Here is a 20781-nt window from a genome sequence, read left to right as displayed (position 1 = left end):
GCTTACAATTTAGAATGAATGGAAGTCTCTTGTCTATGAGTTAGCCATAGAAGCAGATAATTTAAAGCATTTTTCTTTCAAGTTGTAAAGCCATTTGTACTCCCATTTCTTTGAGGAAACACTTCATAATATCAGAGAGGGAAGTAATTGAGTAGACCTTGGTTTGACCTATTCTGAGTTTGGTGGAGTAACTAAGGGTTGGTGTTACAGTCTGTTTTGACAGTGTTAGATATTTGTATGAGGATTGATTTGCAAATATTGAATGAATAAAATAGTCTATTTTTTAAAACAATGGTATTGAGAAAATCTGTATTATGTTGGAAACAAAAATGCAAATGGGGAGAGAAGGGAGTAGAAATATTTCTATGTGTTTTGAAAGCATCACCATAGTAAAAATTGTCTGCATGTATTAGGTGCTTGATCCTTCACACTCACGTTCTATTTCAGGTTTGTTTGTTTGCTTTTTTTGATTGACAGGCTTACAAAATAAATTTGGGGGTCTCTAAAGATCATGAAGTCAAGAGAGAAGCTCATTTTTTATTCTGCTCCAAACTATAACATGAGACTATTTTTCTCAAATATAGCTTTCACACCTCAAAACTCCTGTTTTTCTCCTTAACTTAAAGTTATATTTCAGTAAATGTTGACAACAGAAGAACAGAATAATATCAATATATTAAAGTGACCTTTTGACTTTGAAGGATAATAAATCTAAAGTATGGATAGCCGTTTGAGACTAACGTTCTGTGCCATCCAGTCTTGGCTTGGTAGCCGTCTTCTTTTTTGAACACTGCAGAATTTCTTATGCACAGGCCAAAAATACTTAGAAAATGTTTTTGAAGTAATGCCAGGTAGGTGAACTAGTTCACAGGTTTTAAGAGAGAAATGAAATCTACAGGGAGCCCCCCAAAAAATATCAAGGCTACGGGAGAAAATCCAAATTTTGCAATAAAGGCTGATGTTAGGGGAGATGTGAGTCACCAAGTTGCTGGAAAACTAAGACAATTGAAAGGAATGGGATAATATGTGGATTTAGGCGCATGCCTTGGAATTTTTGAGGGGCAAAAAATGGGGTGTCACAGGTTGAACCTCTCTAGTCTGGCACACTCTGGTCCGGCAACATCTGTGGTCTGGCATGATTTTAGTTAGCTGGATTTCTACTTATCATGGGTATAGCCGTTGTATAAAGTTTGTTCACAGCCACTAGTCCTGGCTTTCAGTGTTCTGGGCTGTTATTTAGCTCTAATTTACTTGTACATGTCTTCATGGAACCCAGCAAGCAGTGGAAGTGTTAGTAATGCTGCTAGACAATATTGACCTCCTATGGTTTGGCAAATTCTCTGATTTGGCACTGTCCATGTCCTAAGGGTGCTGGATTAGAGAAGTTCAACCTGTACTAAAAATTCTTGTTTAAAAGATAGATCACATTTTTAAAAAATTATCACAGATTCATAGATTATGATTACCTAGTTCTACCTTCTATTTATCACAGGCCATTGGATTTCCTGAATTGCTTCATGTTCGAACTAGAGTGTATCTTTTAGAAAAACATCCAGTCTTGCTTTTAAAAGTTCCCAATGATGGAGAATCCACCACAGCCCTTAGTAAGGTGTTCAGATGGTCAGTTACTTGCACTGTTAAAAATTTGCACCTTAATTTATATCTGAATTTGACTAGTATTAACTTAGAGCTATTGGCTCTTGTTATACCTTTGATTGCTGGTGAAAAGAGACTTCTATTATCAAATTTCTGTTCCCCATGTGGATACTTGTAGACTGTGATCAAGCCAACCCATAAACTTCTCTTGGATAAGCTAAATACATTTCCTCCAGTTTTACACTTATAAGGTATATTTTCTAATCCTTTAATCATTCTTGTGGCTTTACTTTGAACTCTTTCCAGTTTATCAACATCCTTCTTGAATTGAGGATGCCGGAAACTGGACACAGAATTCCAGTAGCACTTGCACCAGTGCCAGATACAGAGGTATTATAACCTCTGTTGTCCTACTGTTTATACATCCAAGGATCTCATTAATCTTTTTGGCCACAGAATCACATTGGGAGTTCATATTCAGCTGATTATCCACCATGTCTGACAAATAGTTTTTCAGAGTTGCTGCTTCCAAGGATAGATTCCCACATTTTGTATATATGTCCTTCAGTCTGTTTGTGGATTTGTAACTTCACATTTGTCTGTATTAAAATACCTGTTGTTGCTTATAACTAGCTTACCAAAGCAATCCACATCACTCTGTATCAGTGATTGGCCTCTGCATTATTTATCATTTCCCTCAATCTCCGTGTAATCTGTAAACTTTATCAGTGATGATTTTGTTTTCTTTCAGATTACTGAGAAAAATATTAGTGTTCTCATTCTCAATCAAACTTGTAATTTTATTTTAAAAAGCTAGTTTGGTAAGATCTATTTTCCATAATCCATTTTAGTTGGCATTTGCTTATATTCTCCTTCTTTAATTCTTTATTAATAAAGTCCTCTAACAGCAGTTTCATTATTTTGCTTGAGATCAATGTCAGGCTGAAAGGCATTTAGATAATTAGCTCATCCCATTTATCCTTGTAAAATATCCTTATTCTGTGGGCAGTTAGTCCTCCTGCATTGTCTTTTTTAACATTATTTTACAGTAAAATCGACAACTGTGGCTTTTGTACAGCAGTTTTAAAATTATGTTTCGGGGAAACAGAGCATTTGCGTAAACATTTTGAAGTTAGATTATTTTTGCGATGTCTTCTATTTTGATTTTTCTAGTGTTAGGTTTGACCTTCTTTTTCCCTATAAACCAGTGTCTGTTTTAAAAGAACTCCCCTGTTCAAAGAACAGTTTTCCCCTAAGTGATAGTCAAGGCATTAAATTACTTCTGTTAAGCAACTGTAATGAAACTGGTCAGTGACAGTGTGACCATAGGCATCCCGTATTTATATCCTACACACTATTGTAATTATATTTGTTCAAAATATGCCCTGTGAGGTGCTATTAGTTTTTTAAATAACACACTGCTTATTAATATAATTGTAAAATGTGTGTTAATGTTATATGTGAAATTATGGATACCTTCTCTGTGATGTTAATTCCAGACAGCCAGGCGTAGGTAAATATGATAAACAGATCTGTCTTAGACAAAGGAATGTGGGTTTACTTCAATTTACATATTAGCAGTAAACCAAGCTATTGAGCTCAACCAGCAGGCATATTATGATCCTGGACTGGAAGAAACAGAATATTAACATGGCTCCTGCACCCTGCCGAGGCACAGGAGGTTCGATCTCCAGGAGGCCTTCCTGCATTCTAAGACAAAAACAATCCCTCCTGGGATATGAGGAGCAGAGGAAAAACTCCATATTTATCCTTTCCCTTAGAAACAAGGGAGCCAAGTAGTTTGATCTCTGTGATGGATCCTGAGTAGGATGGTCAGTAAAAGCTGAAAACGAGAGTGTTTTTCTTACCCTCAATCTAGCAAGGTACAGTTTTTGTCCAAGATTAAGTTCTAGTCTTTTATATGCATGTTTTCATTTTATTTGTTTGAACCCATATCTATTTTTATTCCTTCAATTTGGTGTCACTTAACCTACATTGTTTATTAATAAGACTGTTTTATTTACTCTAAATCAATTCAGTGTTGTGTTTGAGGTGAACGGTGTGTTTACTCTAGGTAAATTAATAAACTGTAAAATCCTGCCATGAGGGCAGGGGACTGGATTCGATGACCTCTTGAGGTCCTTTCCAGTTCTAGTGTTCTATGATTCTACTGACATGATTAAAAAGGCACAGAGGTAACATTGTGGCTTAGAGCTCCAGCTGCCTCCAGCAGTGTGTACTGACAGATACAGCAATGGTGCCATATGTAGTAATACACTCTCCAGCTTAACAGGGTTCCCAGGTGTGGACTCCAGTGTTTCATTAGAGGTACACTATACACACACACAAGTTCACAGGAGGTGCTGCATTTTGTGTACATCTATACCTTGCTGTAGGGGTTTTGTCTACATTACTAGATAAAAATATAAAGCATTTACATTTTAATTTTGCTAACCATATATCTCTGTTATATATAGAACCAGTGCTTTAGTTACCATAGAATGTTTATACATTTAATATATGCTTTTATTAAATACTGATGTTTAGTGTTTTATAAAAATATCATAAGTATATGTGCTTGCTCCTCACATGTTATCTCAACCATAACATTTTGGTATCAAATAAGTCTGATTTTCATATCTTATTTCTTAGTTTTTTCCAGTAAAATTCCCAGCTCCCTTTATTAACACAAACTCCTTTAAAAGACCTTTTCTTGTTAGTGTTTTATTTGGTTGTTTAGTACCTGTACTTCACTATTTTTGCCTATAGTTCTTTAAATAATCCAGTGACATCACTGGACATCACTAAGAGCATGTCTACACTGGGGAGTTAATTAAAAAAAAACTCTCTTTATTTCAAAATAACTAGGTGAGCATCCATACTACCGAGCCTGTTGTTTCGAAATAATGGGCTTGTTATTTCAAAATAACAACTCCTGCTTGTGAAGAAGAATAAGCTTATTTCAAAATAGTTATTTTGGGAGTTATTTTGAAATAATTTATTTTGAAATAACCTGGTAGTGTAGACATAGCCTAAGACTAGAATGTCAGAACAGATGGAAGTACATATTATCTGTTGTTACAACTCCCTGTAAACATTAACTCATTATAAGATGGGCCACTAGCTGGCAGTATTATATAAAATATGAGTAAACTGGTGTTAAAGAATACATGTGATTGCTTCTAAAAGTATTACCTGATACAGGTAAGATTCTGAAAAACAGAATTAAAAAGAACTTTTTAGCAGACGGGAAGCAGGGCTGGCAGGGGGAGGAGGGTCGGAGAGAGCGGAGCTGCCCGGAGGAGAACCGGCCGGCAGGAAGCAGGGCTGGTCAGGGGGAGTGGGGCTGGTTGGGGGGTAGAGAGAGGGGAGAGAATAGGCTGGCGGGGAGCAGGACTGACCCGGGCACATGCAGATCCCAGGGCGCTGCTTGTCCCGCGCACGGTGCCGGTGAAGCACGAGCGAGTCCAGCTACCGCTCCACAACATGCTTCAACAGCGCTCAGGAGCACGGACAGGGCCTCTCCTCCTCCCCAAGGCGTCACTCCTACGTCAGATGCAACCAGAGGCTCCCAGCGCCAATCACGCCCCGACTCCCAGCCACTCCACTCACCCCTGCCAGGCTTCCATCGGGCACCCAGCTGGAAAACCAGAAAATACCAGGTGTTGCCCATGTCCGGTATTTTCTGAATTTTTTTACTGGACAGAGGGCCCAAAACCGGACTGTCCAGTTGAATACCGGACATCTGGCATCCCTACACTTATCTTCCTCTGTCAGAGCATAGGCAGGAGAAGGGCTGTTAATAGTTAGGAGTAGTCTGAGATAGAGGACATAGGACTACAATGCAGCTTCTGTTAAGTAGGTGATACATCCCCAGGTTTTATTAATTTTATTGTAACTGCTGCTTTAAAGGAAGCTTTGTGAGTTGTGGCCAACAGGTGATGCCCTAATAGAGTGGTCTAGTGCTGCTCTACTCATAGCACGGAGTGGTATCCGCAGGCTTTGGATAGTAGACACCGTGCTCATTCCATAAAGAGACCAGCCTCAATATCAGAATAATTTGGGGGTGAAAAATTTGCAAGGAGAATATTTGGAGTCTTTTCTTTGTTTGGCCTCCTCCAATAGAAGCAGGCAACCTGGTCCCGCAATTTTTACATGACTATATCCTAAAGTAGACATCCCTAGATTTTATGTATGTATGTATGACTGTATAAGTAAACCTAATCAATTGAAGGAACTAAAATATTAAATTATCAACAATTCTAGATCTCCCACATTGCTTGCTATAAACCTAAACAAACTGCAGTGTGTGGGAAGCTGTGAAACAAAATTATTAAACACTGTCACATTTAGTCGGCATTGCTCAGGTCCTTAAAGAGGGTTCATGGCAGGGGACTGGGAGTATGGGGGGGTGAAGGAGTCAGGGTTAGTGAGTGATGATGGGCTCTGGGAAGGGAACTATGTGTGTCTGTCTAGAGGCAAGAGATGGGGAGCCAAAGCCCCCGTCCCCGAGCTTTGTACCAGGGGTATTTGCTCTTTCTCTTCCTTATCCCTGTCAGGGACCAAGACCAAAGTGCACAGCTTATCTGCCCTCTTTGCTCCCCAGAAGGTAAGGAATACAGCAGATTGTGCACTTTCCCCTCTCTTCCTGATAAAGGGGAATGGTCTCTCATGTATCTTGGAGGGGCTTCAGGGTCCCCTCAAGGGCATTTTGTGGGGTGGAGACTCTGGGCTAGTGCAGTTCTGAATGGAGGGAGGGGTGTCTCCAGCCAGTCCTTTCCACCTGTCTGGTGATTGTCTCTTTTCTGTATGTTAAAAATCTCAGAGGGACAGCTGTGTTAGTCCGTAACTTTAAAAAAAAAAAGTCTAGTCCTGTAGCACCTTGGGGTACGTCTACACTGCACACTTATTTCAAAATAAGCTATTCTGGAATAGTTATTCTAAAATAGCTTCTTTTGAAATAGCATGTCTACACTGCAGGGAAGCTTTAAAATTAGTCAGAGGCATGTTTCCCTAATCTAGACATGCTATCTCGATTTAGAGCCCCAGGAGGCACTGGGGAGGAATAAATAACTTAGAAGGGTCCTGGTAAGGGGCTGTTTCGAAATAGCAGAAGTGAAGCATAAACACATGCCCTATTTTGAAATAGTTTTTCTGAATAGGCATTATTCTTCATAGAATGAGGTTTACAGATTTTGGAATAAGCCGTCCATTATTTCAAATTTATTTAGAAATAACAGAATGGCAGTGTAGATGCTTGCATTATTTTGAAATAACACTAGTTATCCCGAAATAATGGTGCAGGGTAGATGCGCCCTTAGAATAACAGAATCATAGAATACTAGGACTGGAAGGGACCTCGAGAGGTCATTGAGTCCAGTCTCTTGCTTTCATGGCAGGACCAAATACTGTCTAGACCATCCCTGATAGACAGTTATCTAATCTACTCTTAAATATCTCCACAGATGGAGATTCCACAACCTCCCTGAGCAATTTATTCCAGTTTTTGACTACCCTGACAGTTAGGAACTTTTTCCTAATGTCCAACCTAAACCTCCCTTGCTGCAGTTTAAGCCCATTGCTTCTTGTTCTATCCCCAAAGCCAAGATGAACAAGTTTTCTCCCTCCTCCTTATGACATCCTTTTAGATATCTGAAAACTGCTATCATGTCCCCCCTCAATCTTCTCTTTTCTAAACTAAACAAATCCAGTTCCTTCAGCCTTCCCTCATAGGTCATGTTCTCTAGACCCTTAATCATTCTTGTTGCTCTTCTCTGGACCCTCTCCAATTTCTCCACATCTTGAAATGCGGTGCCCAGAACTGAACACAGTACTCCAATTGAGGCCTAACCAGCGCAGAGTAGAGCAGAAGAATGACTTCTCGTGTCTTGCTCACAACACACCTGTTAATGCATCCCAGAATCATGTTTGCTTTCTTTGCAACAGCATCACACTGCTGACTCATATTCAGCTTGTGGTCCACTATGACCCCTAGATCCCTTTCTGCCGTACTCCTTCCCAGACAGTCGCTTCCCATTCTGTATGTGTGAAACTGATTGTTCCTTCCTAAGTGGAGCACTTTGCATTTGTCTTTATTAAACTTCATCCTATTTACCTCAGACCATTTTTCCAATTTGTCCAGGTCATTTTGAATTATGGCCCTATCCTCCAGAGCAGTTGCAACCCCTGCCAGCTTGGTATCATCTGCAAACTTAACAAGCGTACTTTCTATGCCAATATCTAAATCGTTGATGAAGATATTGAACAGAGCCGGTCCCAAAACAGACCCCTGAGGAACTCCACTTGTTATGCCTTTCCAGCAGGATTGTGAACCATTAATAATTACTCTCTGAGTACAGTTGTCCAGCCAGTTATGTACCCACCTTATAGTATCCCCATCTAAGTTGTATTTACCTAGTTTATTGATAAGAATATCATGTGAGACCATATCAAACGCCTTACGAAAGTCCAAGTATACCACATCCACCGCTTCTCCCTTATCCACAAGACTCATTATCCTATTAAAGAAAGCTATCCGATTGGTTTGACATGATTTGTTCTTTACAAAACCATGCTGGCTGTTCCCTATCACCTTGCCACTTTCCAAGTGTTTACAGATGATTTCCTTAATTACTTGCTCCATTATCTTCCCTAGCACAGAAGTTAAACTAACTGGTCTGTAGTTTCCTGGGTTGTTCTTATTTCCCTTTTTATGAATGGGCTCTATATTTGCCCTTTTCCAGTCCTATGGAATCTCTCCTGTCTCCCATGATTTTCCAAATATGATAGCTAGAGGCTCAGATACCTCCTCTATCAGCTCCTTGAGTATTCTAGGATGCATTTCATCAGGCCCTGGTGACTTGCAGGCATCTAACTTTTCTAGGTGATTTTTAACTTGTTCTTTTTAAATTTTACCTTCTATACCTACCCCCTTCCCACTAGCATTCACTATGTTAGGCATTTCTACAGACTTCTCGGTAAAGACCGAAAGAAAGAAGTCATTGAGCATCTCTGCCATTTCCAAGTTTCCTGTTACTGTTTCTCCCTCCTCACTGACCAGTGGGCCTGCCCTCTCCTTGGTCTTCCTCTTACTTCTAATGCATTTATAAAAAGTCTTCTTGTTTCCCTTTATTCCCGTAGCTAGTTTGAGCTCATTCTGTGCCTTTGCCTTTCTAATATTGCACCTGCATTCCTGAGTTTGCCTATATTCATCCTTTGAAATTTGTCCTACTTTCCACTTTTTATATTACTCCTTTTTTATTTTTAGATCATGCAAGATCTCGTGGTTAAGCCAAGGTGGTCTTTTGCCATATTCTCTATCTTTCCAATGCAGCAGAATAGCTTGCTTTTGGGCCCTTAACAATGTCCCTTTGAAAAACTGCCAACTCTCCTCAGTTGTTTTTCCCCTCAGTCTCGATTCCCATGGAACCTTACCTATCGTCTCTCTGAGCTTGCCAAAATCCGCTTTCCTGAAATCCATTCTCTATTTTGCTGTTCTCCCTTCTACTCTTCCTTAGAATTGTGAACTCTGTAATTTCATGATCACTTTCACCTAAGCTGCCTTCCACTTTCAAATTCTCAACCAGTTCCTCCCTATTTGTTAGGAGCAAATCTAAAACAGCTTCCCCCCGGTAGCTTTTTCAACCTTCTGAAATAAAAAGTTGTCTCCAATGCAGTCCAAGAACTTATTGGATAGTCTGAGCTTCCGCTGTGTTATTTTCCCAACATATATCTGGATAGTTGAAGTCCCCCATCAGCACCAAATCTTGGGCTTTGGATGATTTTGTTAGTTGTTTTAAAAAAAATCCTTATCTACTTCTACCACCTGGGTAGGTGGCCTGTAGTAGACTCCTAGTATGACATCACCTTTGTTTTTGATGCCTTTTAGCCTAACCCAGAGACTCTCAACACTTCTGTCTCCTATGTCCATCTCCACCTCACTCCAAGTATATTCATTTTTAATGTATAATGCAACACCTCCTCTCTTTTTTCCCTGTCTAGCGTTCCTGAGCAAGCTGTACCTTTCTATACAAACATTCCAATCGTGTATTATTCCACCAAGTTTCTGTGATGCCAACAATGTCATAATTGTACTTATTTATTAGCACTTCCAGTCTTCGTGCTTATTTCCCATACTCCTCGCATTTGTATATAGGCATCTAAGATCCTGATTTGGCCTTGGCTCCCAGTTTTGCCCTGACCCTCCTTTCTCTCTGCCATTGTAGCCCACGCTCCCTCCCATTCCTGACCCATCTCCCAGGTCTCCGTGTTCTCCACTTACCTGTGGGCTTTGCTCACCTGTCCCCGTCGAACCTAGTTTAAAGCCCTCTTCACTAGGTTAGCCATTCTGTGTCCAAACAGGGTCTTCCCCCTCCTCGAAAGGTGAACACCATCCCTGCTTAGCAGTCTTTCTTGGGATTGCATCCCATGTTGGAGGAAGCCAAAGCCCTCCTGGTGACACCATCTTCGCAGCTTGCCATTCACCTCCATGATGCACCTGTCTCTGCCTGGGCCCCTACCTTCGACAGGAAGGATAGAACAAAATACCACCTGCACTCCAAACTCCTTCACCCGTACCCCCAGAGCCCTGTAGTCACTCTTGATCCGCTTAGTCTCACACCTTGCAGTATCATTAGTGCCCACATGGATGAATAGCATGGGGTAGTAATCAGAGGGCCGGATAATCCTCTCAATAGAGCTATCGTGAGAGGAAAAAAACGGTGTTATTTTGAGGCAAAAACTTAAACTTCATTTTTTGAGTAAGGGTTATTGCGAGAGAAGGGTTTTTCCTCGAAATAACCCCGTTTTTTCTCTCGCAATAGCGCTATTTTGCAATAGCGCCAGTCCGTGATTATGTAAATGAAGCGCGGGATATTTAAATCCTCGCTTCATTTGCAATTTCGGATGCCTACATTTGCATTCCTCCCTCGAAGGAGCACATTCTTACATTGCTTTAAATAAACTAAGAGGAAGCTGTTTACTGAATTTGGTGGTCCTAGCTCTTACTGTTTAGGAGGAGTTCTTGAACAGACGGACAAACTCTCAAATATATAGCGGATTGTGGAGTTTTCAGGTCATATCCACTCGACACCACTGTAAGCTTTTGACCAAAACAGCATACTCTGGAGTGTAATGATGTGAAGATGCACATCTACTACAGGAATGACTTTGCTAAGAAAAAGTATTTTTTCTCTCTTGCAAACTTTAGCTAAGACAGTTTATTTGTGCAAGCATTCTTCTGATTTGAAATCACTATAAGTTCATGTTTGTGTTTTCTAGTTAATTGACTATATGATTCCATTTGAGTGTAAAATAACATGTTTGTGGAACTGAAAAAGCAGCAGAGGGTGCTGCAGTTACAGAACTACCCATGCATATACTCCAAAGTAGCTGCTGCAGTAAGTAGGGACAGTTACTGTGAAGACAAACTTTAAGTATTTAGTAGATAAGTTGTAGGTTTTTTTAAAGTTCTAGTGACTCAAATTGTATTTTAACTGTGCTGTAAAACTTACTAAAATTAAACAATACCATTTTGTTGTGTTTGTGGATCTATAAACATTCTGTCTGAGGCACATCTATTAGTGGACTCTTAACAATTATGGGTTACTTTCTGATTTTCATGACACACTGCCATTTTTATTTATATATATTTTATTTATATATAAATAAAAATTAGCGTTAACCAATTGTAGTTTGCACAAAAGTATAGTGTACAATTACACTGATATGGTAATATGTAAGACTTAATAGAGAGATTTCTTTGTCGTCTTGCTTCTCTGTGAAAAGGAGAAAATAATACAATACCAAATTATTTCTCAAAGTTTAATTTAAAAGGAATTGGAACGATCTGGTTTTTCTAGTTATTGTTTCATAAGGTACCATCTTGTAACTTGTTCATTACAGGAGTATGCACGTTCAAAGCTCTCAGTCCCATAGCAATTTTACAGTTACATGTAGTAATGCACTCAGATTAACTATTCCCTTACCTTCATTTAAGGTAAAAATTTTACATGGTTATTTGTAAAGTCCAAAGATCAATGTATTTTCTTGATACAGATTTTTAAAAATCTGTAAGATGTCATAGGCTTAAATCCCAACATAGATTTCTGAAAGCATGAGTAGGTATTATTTTTGTTACTGAACTCATTTTTACATTCTGTTCATCATAAACAGTAGCGAAGACCCTCACTATGTATTGAATTGTTTTTACTGTAGTGAATTTGATTGAGGTGGTAGAACGCAAAATGTCATCTGTTAGAACATGGATATTGTTTTTACAAGTCTGATTTCCTCTCCTTTCAAAATGAACTATTTGAATTTTGGAAAACAAGCATGAGCTATGTTAACCTTTCTTTCTTTACTACCTACATATCTGTAATGAATGTTTTCAAGATGTTATACAAAACAATATTTGATTTTTTTTTTAGTTAAGCTGAACTCCCTTTTGTACTAAATTCTGAGAAATAATTTCATGTATGTATTTTGTTTTCCATAATTTTTAATGTATTTTTCAAATAATATTCATTTTGTAAATTTTTTTTCCATTCTATATCAATTACTATTAACAATTTCCCTACCCCAAGTTTTTGCTGTTTTTAGAAATATGCTGTTTTGGAAGAACTCATGATGGCTAAATTAAGAAAAGAATCACATTTTCTTATACTCCCCTTTTCTCCTTCAAAGAACTAGAATGGAGGCTGTTTTCTTTCCCAGTTATGGAATGTGAGGCTCTCTTCAGAGGCCTACTAGTTTCTTCATAGGTCTCGCTGGGTAGCTCAAAGATATATGAGCTCCATTATTGAGAGATTGTGGCAGCTACTGATTAATCACGCATGAAAGGAGATGCCATCAAGCTATCTAGGGAAAAGGGTAGGATGACATCTTTTATCCACAGGAGAGGTAGATGCTGCTCCTGCATTTCATGTAACATGTCATTCAGTTAGCTGCCACAAGGGAGTGAGCCACATTCTGCAAATATTGAAGCAGAAACTCCTCCTGCTCTTCTACTTACGGGGGGCATTCTTTGCTTTTCCCTTCTTGATAGTCCTTGCTTCCCACCATTCATCATAGATGTACCTCCTACTTCCATAAAATTGCCATTTAGCTTCTTCCTCTGGCTACTGTCATCTCACCAACTGACATTTAATAGTATTCTTGGTCATGTCAAAACTTCATTCCCCTTGAGAGAGAAATGGGTACAGCTTTCAAGTGAGGAAATGCTCTTCCTTCCTGAAGGATCCCCTTGGAAAATTACAAATTATCAATTTCAGAGCACAGTGTGTAACTTCCTAAACGTGTACTTTAAAATATAGGCACGTAAACATTCTGCCTTACTGTATCTCTAGAGAAAGTGGTGGAATTTCTGTCCTTAGAGGATTTTAAGGCCAGTCTTGAGAGATCCCTGGCTGGGATGATTTAGTGGGGCTGAGCAAGGAGTTGGTCTAGATGACGTCCTGAGATTTCTTCCAACCCTAATCTTCTATGATTAGAGCCAAGAGAATGCAAAAAGGGTTGGAAAACATGTCTTAGCGAAAGACTCAAGAAGCATCAATAGTTTGGCTTATCAAAGAGAAGGTTAAGTGATGACTTTATCATAGTTTAAGTGCCTACCCAGGGAAACAAAATTTAATAATAGAATTGTCACAGGGTAACACTGACCGTTTAAGATGGATGAGGCCTGTGCACCTGTGACTAGCATACTTACCCTCATCCCACACCATTCACGTTGTCTTAAAAGTAGGCAGCTGGGTCCTAGTTGTGAGAGAGGGGCCCTAGAGGTGAGTCAGAATTCCCTGGGACTCAGAAAAAGGCCACAGGGAAGCTGCCGAAGAAGTCCCTGAAGGAAGATATGAAAGGGATAAGCGGAAGCTGCCTGAGCACAGGGGACAGGCAAGATAGAAGGAACAGTAGAGTTGTCTGGGGAGGGACCCTGTAGATAGCACAAAACTTGTCTGCCTGTCTCTGGAAAGAGGGCGGAATTGCAAAGAAGCCATCAGAGGGAGATGCCTGCTGACCTTTCTGAGCCAGAAAGCCAAGGCCAGAGGCAGCTGAAGGCTGACTGGCATAAAGTGTGGTAAAAGATGCCAGATAAATATCTGGGAGGTGAGCCTGGTGAGGGAGAAATGGGAGCTTCAGAAAGCACTAGAGTAGTGAGAGATGCCTGGTTGTGTATTGGTGGACTGCTGGAGGCTAGGCTTGTTATGGTTTATACACAGGCTTGCTCTTTTTTTGTCATAAATTAACCCCATAAGAGCTATTGTTCTGAGACTATTTGGACTATTTTAGAGAAGCATTGAATGGAGTCAGGTGCAATGGTTGTGCTTTGGCCTACCAGAGAAGAGTACCCCAGGCACTAGCTTGTGTAGATTTTCATAATACTCATATGCCCCTCTTCTTTCTTGCATGCTTTTATGTGCAATAGCATATTTAACAATAATGGTATTTCAGTTATTGCCTTTGAGCATGGGGGTCAACCCCTTTTGCCTAGGAATGGAGCAATTCATACTACTTTAGTATTCAAGGCTATCTGCAGACTGGTAGACATTGCTGTGTTTGTCACACTCAGGAGTATTCTGAAGGCTTTTTTGAAGGATAAGGATTAGAGACTGATGTAATTCTGTATTATAATGTGTCTGCCTCTCAAACATTTTCAATCTTGAAGTGGTTTTTTGCCTTTTGTGAGTTATTGGTTGGATTATGTTTTATTTTGTTCTTTGGTGTAGGTCCAAGTAATTTTATCAAATAGTGTGGCCTAGACTGGCCTTTTACTTCCAAGTATTTGCCTAAAGTGACTGGTACTAATGCGTGTGCTTAGTCCTGTGGGGGAGGAGAGGCTGTATACTGCTTATTAATAATCTCTTCCACTGCCTGAGGTGTGGTTCTTGTAAGCTATGAAGAGAATCCTGACCAGTTCTCCTTTCTATAAAGAAGAATGGTATTTAGCAAGTAGAAATGTTTGGTTAATTCGGGCCCTCAAACGATTGTGGATTTACTTACAAGGATAAATAGTGATTCCTTGATTTCTGTGAAATTAGTATAGAATTATCTTATGGTATTGTAGATCGTGGGAATGTGCCACTTTTCAAACTGTACCTGAATATTCTCCAGAAAAAATGGATTATTGCCATCTTTCAAAAGAATGCATGTGACGAGACATCCATTTACCTCTTTGAATCAGGCACTTATATATCTGTCTTGCAGTTAGATTATTTAGCAGCTGACCATGAAAGTTATCCTTGAATGGATATTACAAGCCAAGATTTAAAAAAACAAATAGGGACAAAGCTCCTCTTGCAAGCAAGGTGCACATGTGTACAGTGATATGATTGTGTGTGAAATCTTTGTACAGTTATCTGTGCCCAGGCACTTTATGTGCATCTTAGTTGACTGTTTAAAAAAATGTCAGACTGCATTTTCATCTAGTGTAAAGTGTTGTGAGGATAAATATGCAACTCAGTATCCTGTCTCTTGCTGTTCGAGTGTTACTGTAGTATGAAGAGCACATTGAAGTTTTTCACTATATTCTAACTAAATTATCAAAAGGAACTGGGTCCTTCCATTCAAATTAATAATAACTTTATGCGAGGGTGTGAAATCTTTAATTAGATTGGTCGTAGGAATAGAAAAATTCTTCTAATAACTAAATTTAGGAATGAGTCTTATTGTAATGTTTTGTTACTTTATCACCTTTTAACTTAAGTGGGTTGGATGAGCATTATTAATGTTGCCATTTTAGCTAGCATATTGTACAGACTAAACTTACAAACTTTTTATTTGTTGTACCACTTTGTTTTGAATCTAATTCTTGGATATAGTTTCAGAGCAATTACAATTAATAGTGGCAGGCCGGTTTTTGTCTTGTACCTTTGAGTTTCAGCAGGATGCTTCATAGACAATATGTATTAGTTACTCCTGTGACCTCAATGTTCTCTCTATCTCTGTCTCTCTCTCTTTCTCTCTCTAGTATCTTTTTACACTGTCTTTAAGTATACTTGGCCCTCCCTCAGTGCAGGGGCCTTGACTAGATGACCTCTTATTTCCATTCCAGCCCTACATTTCTATGATTCTATGAAATGCTAATTCTAACACAATGTGGTGCTTTGTCTGATATTACACTCTAATACTTGGTTAGTCATAAGAAGTTCTGGCTCTTTTAAACTCCAAAATTTACTTACCTTTAGAAAGATACTGTCAACTTGAAATCTAGCCAGTATTGAAAATTGACTTCAGATCTTATCCGGGAGACCTCTTGCCAATTTTTATGTTTTTATTTTTTTATAATAATATATTCCCGTATTCAAGAACTCTTTTTCTCCCATCATACAAATTAAGGAAACTCGTTGGAGAGGGTATTATTATTTGTTTGTATTACTGTAGTGCCTGAAGGCCTGTTTGTGGACCAAGACCTTGCTCTGTACAAACAAAACAAAAACATATTTGTTTCACCAAGGAGTTTACAATCTATGTGCCAGAGAGGTGACAACAGGTGGGTAAACCATGAAACAGACAATATGTAGATCTGATCTAAAGCCCTTTTAAGTCACTGGAAGTATGTCCATGGATTTTGATGGGCTGTGGATCAGACGTGAAATAAACACATGGTAAAAAGGGATCAATTAAGCAAAAATTGCTGAGAGAAATATAAGGACTTCCGTTGTCCTCATCACCTTATGTTTTCAGAGTATATAAAGTTTTTTTTTTTCCTAGTGTGTATAAACTCCTGCTTTTTCTTTTATTGCATTTTATCTATTTTAAGATATTACTATTTGTAAACATGAAAAACATTTTATTTTAAATTAATCTTGTGCTCTAGACTTCTACAGTATAATGCATATGCATGCACAGTAAATTATCAACTAATTCCCATTTAGAAACAATTCTCTGTGGTTCCTAGTAGCAATTCTGTATGCTTACATTGATCAAATTATATAGCAACTCTCATGAGTGAGTAATTACAGTAGAACCTCAGTAGCATGGGGGATCCATTGTGAGTGTGTGTGTGTGTGTGTGTGTGTGTGTGTGTTAAACATGACTTCAACCCCTCTACTTTCTCATTTGAAGGGGACTCAGTGATATTAGATATATCATAGTTTGCCTCACGTGTGACAAGGACAGTAGTGATGACTGTGTATTATGCCAAAACAGCGTGGCCCCATTCATATTCTTTTTATGCAGATGTATTGAAGACAGTTGGTAAGTGATTATTATTGTTTGTATTGCAGTAGCACTACATTTGAAAATGCAATACATTTGAATTCTGAGTTTTACATAAGTAGAAATTGAATTCCTTTAATGGTGGCTGAATAGATTGTGCCCCCAGTTCTGCAAATCATTGTGAATTAAGTACTCTTACTGAGTCCCAATTGTGGGTTCATTCCTGTGCAGCAAGCTAAAAATGTGCATAAGTGATTGCAGGATGAGGGATGTAAATAAATTCTTTCCAGCGTTCAGGATATTTCCAGTAATAATTAATAGTGATATTTTAGAGCACCTTGACAGTTTTGGTTAAAATAAATAAGTTTTAAGAACTCTCATTATGGGTATGTCTGGTGCTGCAGAATAGTGAAAATGTGTTAAGTTTTTCAATAAAATGAGAGTAGTGTACAGTACTGTGTTTTATATAATTTGTAATTTTCTAATTTAACTTTGTCAATGGCTGCTGAGCATTTATACTAAAATACAGGTAGTCCTTGGCTTTATGACATTCAACTTAAGACGAACCGTACTTATGACGTTTCTGAATTGACACTCTGATTCAACCTATGACAGTTTTGACTTGACAACACGTGATCCTGTAATGGAGTGGACCGCAGACATTTTGACTTACAACATAATTTTCAGGAACCAACTGTGGCATAAGTTCAAAGACTGCCTGTTTTCTGGACATCATTGTTCAGTTCATTAGCCATCTTACTCTTGTATTTTAATTGAAACTTTTTAATGCATTTTTTCTGTCAGAATACTGTAGAATAGGATAGTCAACAAAATGACAAAAGATAGGGCTTTTTGGAGTTTTTTTGCCTGTAGGTTCTGGAAAGATGAGGGAATGATTTGAATGAATCACTACATATAATATAGAATTCACTCTTGTCTTTTTATGGAAATTCACCATAAGCTTTCCTGAATTTGTGCTTTACGGAAGTGAGAGAAGAATGGCATTTGTTTGGTCATCTGTGCTACCCAAACTTCTGCACACAATTCTGTCTTCACCTCAGTTCTATCATGCTTTCCAGTGTTATGGAATGACTGCCAGTCATGCTAAACTGTGTTGTTGTTTTGTGACCTGAGCAGATATCCATGAAGAACTAGATTGAGGCTATTACTCACTTCCACTTGTAACATGAATCAGGGTTTGAACTTAAAGGTAAACATGCATAAATCTTACAGTATCATTCAGCTCCCAACGTTCCTAAATGTAACAATATAAACTGACATAAGTTTTTATTATAGGAATATCCAAGTGTTTTGGTGGTATTAGCATCTGAGAAATTCATAGAATCATAGAATACTAGGACTGGAAGGGACCTTGAGAGGTCATCGAGTCCAGCCCCCTGCCCTCATGGCAGGACCAAATACTGTCTAGACTATCCCTTATCTAACCTACTCGTAAATATCTCCAGAGATGGGGATTCCACAACCTCCTTGGGCAATTTATTCCAGTGTTTAACTGCCCTGACAGTTAGGAACTTTTTCCTAATGTCCAACCTAAACCTCGCTTGCTGCAGTTTAAGCCCACTGCTTCTCGTTCTGTCCTCAGAGGCCAAGATGAACAAGTTTTCTCCCTCGTCCTTATGACACCCTTTTAGATACCTGAAAACGGCTATCATGTCCCCCCTCAATCTTCTCTTTTCTAAACTAAACAAACACATTTCTTTCAGCCTTCCTTCATTGGTCTAGAGAACATGACCTTTAATCATTCTTGTTGCTCTTCTCTGGACCCTCACCAATTTCTCCATATCTTTCTTGAAATGCGGTGCTCAGAACTGGACACAATACTCCAACTGAGGCCTAACCAGCGCAGAGTAGAGCAGAATGACTTCTCGTGTTTTGCTCACAACACACCTGTTAATGCATCCCAGAAACATGTTTGCTTTTTTTGCAACAGCGTCACACTGTTGACTCATATTCAGCTTGTGGTTCACTATAACCCCTGGATCCTTTTTTGCCGTACTCCTTCCCAGACAGTCACTTCCCATTCTGTATGTGTGAAACTGATTGTTCCTTCCTAAGTGGAGCACTTTGCATTTGTCTTTATTAAACTTCATCCTGTTTACCTCAGACCATTTTTCCAATTTGTCCAGATCATTTAGAATTATGACCTTATCCTCCAGAGCAGTTGCAACCCCTCCCAGCTTGGTATCATTTGTAAACTTAATAAGTATACTTTCCATACCAATATCTAAATCGTTGATGAAGATATTGAACAGAGCCGGTCCCAAAACAGACCCCTGAGGAACTCCACTTGTTATGCCTTTCCAGCAGGATTGAGAACCATTAATAACTACTCTGAGTACAGTTATCCAGCCAGTTATGCATCTAAGTTGTATTTGCCTAGTTTCGTGGTCCCCAACACGGTGCCCGCGGGCGCCATGGCGCCGCGGGGGCATTTGTGTACACCCGCCAAATGCTCGGGGCTGGCCTGGCCCCGGGTACGTGGCGCATGCGCGGTGCCGGAGCCGGCCCAGGGCACATGGCGCACGGTGAGCGCCGGCCTCGGGAGCGCTGCGGACTGGCCGCCTGCGCTCTGGGCGAGCGGCGTTTGGGGAGGGGAGAGCGCCGGCCCCGGGCGCGCGGTGCTTGGTGGGGGAGAGCGCCGGGCGCATGGTGCTTGGCGGGGAGAGAGCTCTGGCCCCGGGCGTGTGGTGCTTGGCAGGGTGAGAGCGCCGGCCCCGGGCGTGTGGTGGTTGGAGGGGGCACCAGCCCCAGGCGCGTGGCTATGGAGGGGCCCCGCCCCCGGGCATGCGGCTATGTGGGGGTCCGCCCCCCGGCGCTCAAGTGTCCCCGCCCCCTGGCGCCCGGCGGGCGAACGGCCACGCCCCCTGGCGCCCGGCGGTCGAACAGCCACGCCCCCTGGCGCCCAGCAACCTCTAATGGTTGGGGACCACTGGCCTAGTTTATTGATAAGAATATCATGCGAGACCATATCAAACGCCTTGCTAAAGTCTAGGTATACCACATCGACCGCTTCTCCCTTATCCACAAGACTTGTTATCCTATCAAAGAAAACTATCAGATTGGTTTGACATGATTTATTCTTTACAAATCCATGCTGGCTGTTCCCTATCACCTTGCCACTTTCCAAGTGTTTACAGATGATTTCCTTAATTACTTGCTCCACTGTGCTAGGGAAGATAGAAGTTAAACTAACTGGTCTGTAGTTTCCTGGGTTGTTCTTATTTCCCTTTTTATAAATAGGCAGTATATTTGCCCTTTTCCAGTCCTATGGAATCTCTCCTGTCTCCCATGATTTTCCAAATATGATAGCTAGAGGCTCAGATACCTCCTCTATCAGCTCCTTGAGTATTCTAGGATGCATTTCATCAGGCCCTGGTGACTTGCAGGCATCTAACTTTTCTAGGTGATTTTTAACTTGTTCTTTTTAAATTTTACCTTCTATACCTACCCCCTTCCCACTAGCATTCACTGTTAGGCAATCTTTTAGACTTCTTGGTAAAGACCGAAACAAAGAAGTCATTGAGCATCTCTGCCATTTCCAAGTTTCCTGTTACTGTTTCTCCCTCCTCACTGACCAGTGGGCCTGCCCTCTCCTTGGTCTTCCTCTCTTTGGTGTTCCTCTTGCTTCTAATGTATTTATAAAAAGTCTTCTTGTTTCCCTTTATTCCCGTAGCTAGTTTGAGCTCACTCTGTGCCTTTGCCTTTCTAATCTTCCCCTGCATTCCTGAGTTTGCCTATATTCATCCTTTGAAATTTGTCCTACTTTCCACTTTTTATATGACTCCTTTTTTATTATTAGATCATGCAAGATCTCGTGGTTAAGCCAAGGTGGTCTTTTGCCATATTTTCTATCTTTCCTATGCATCGGAATAGCTTGCTTTTGGGCCCTTAACAATGTCCCTTTGAAAAACTGCCAACTCTCCTCAGTTGTTTTTCCCCTCAGTCTCGATTCCCATGGGACCTTACCTATCGTCTCTCTGAGCTTACCAAAATCCGCCTTCCTGAAATCCA

The 20781-nt window shown here is 40.0% G+C and overlaps 1 protein-coding gene across 3 annotated transcripts in view; it reads left to right on the top strand.

The window, feature by feature from the left end:
* The window catches only part of CAMKMT (calmodulin-lysine N-methyltransferase), a 361359-nt gene that overhangs the window by 19965 nt on the left and 320613 nt on the right, over positions 1–20781 (top strand). The gene's annotated exons all lie outside the window — the stretch shown is intronic.

This window comes from Pelodiscus sinensis, chromosome 3 (genome assembly GCF_049634645.1).
Source record: "Pelodiscus sinensis isolate JC-2024 chromosome 3, ASM4963464v1, whole genome shotgun sequence".
NCBI classification, from domain to species: domain Eukaryota; kingdom Metazoa; phylum Chordata; order Testudines; family Trionychidae; genus Pelodiscus; species Pelodiscus sinensis.
Note: the sequence above shows the minus strand (reverse complement) of the source record. Positions and strands in the feature narration are given on the sequence as shown.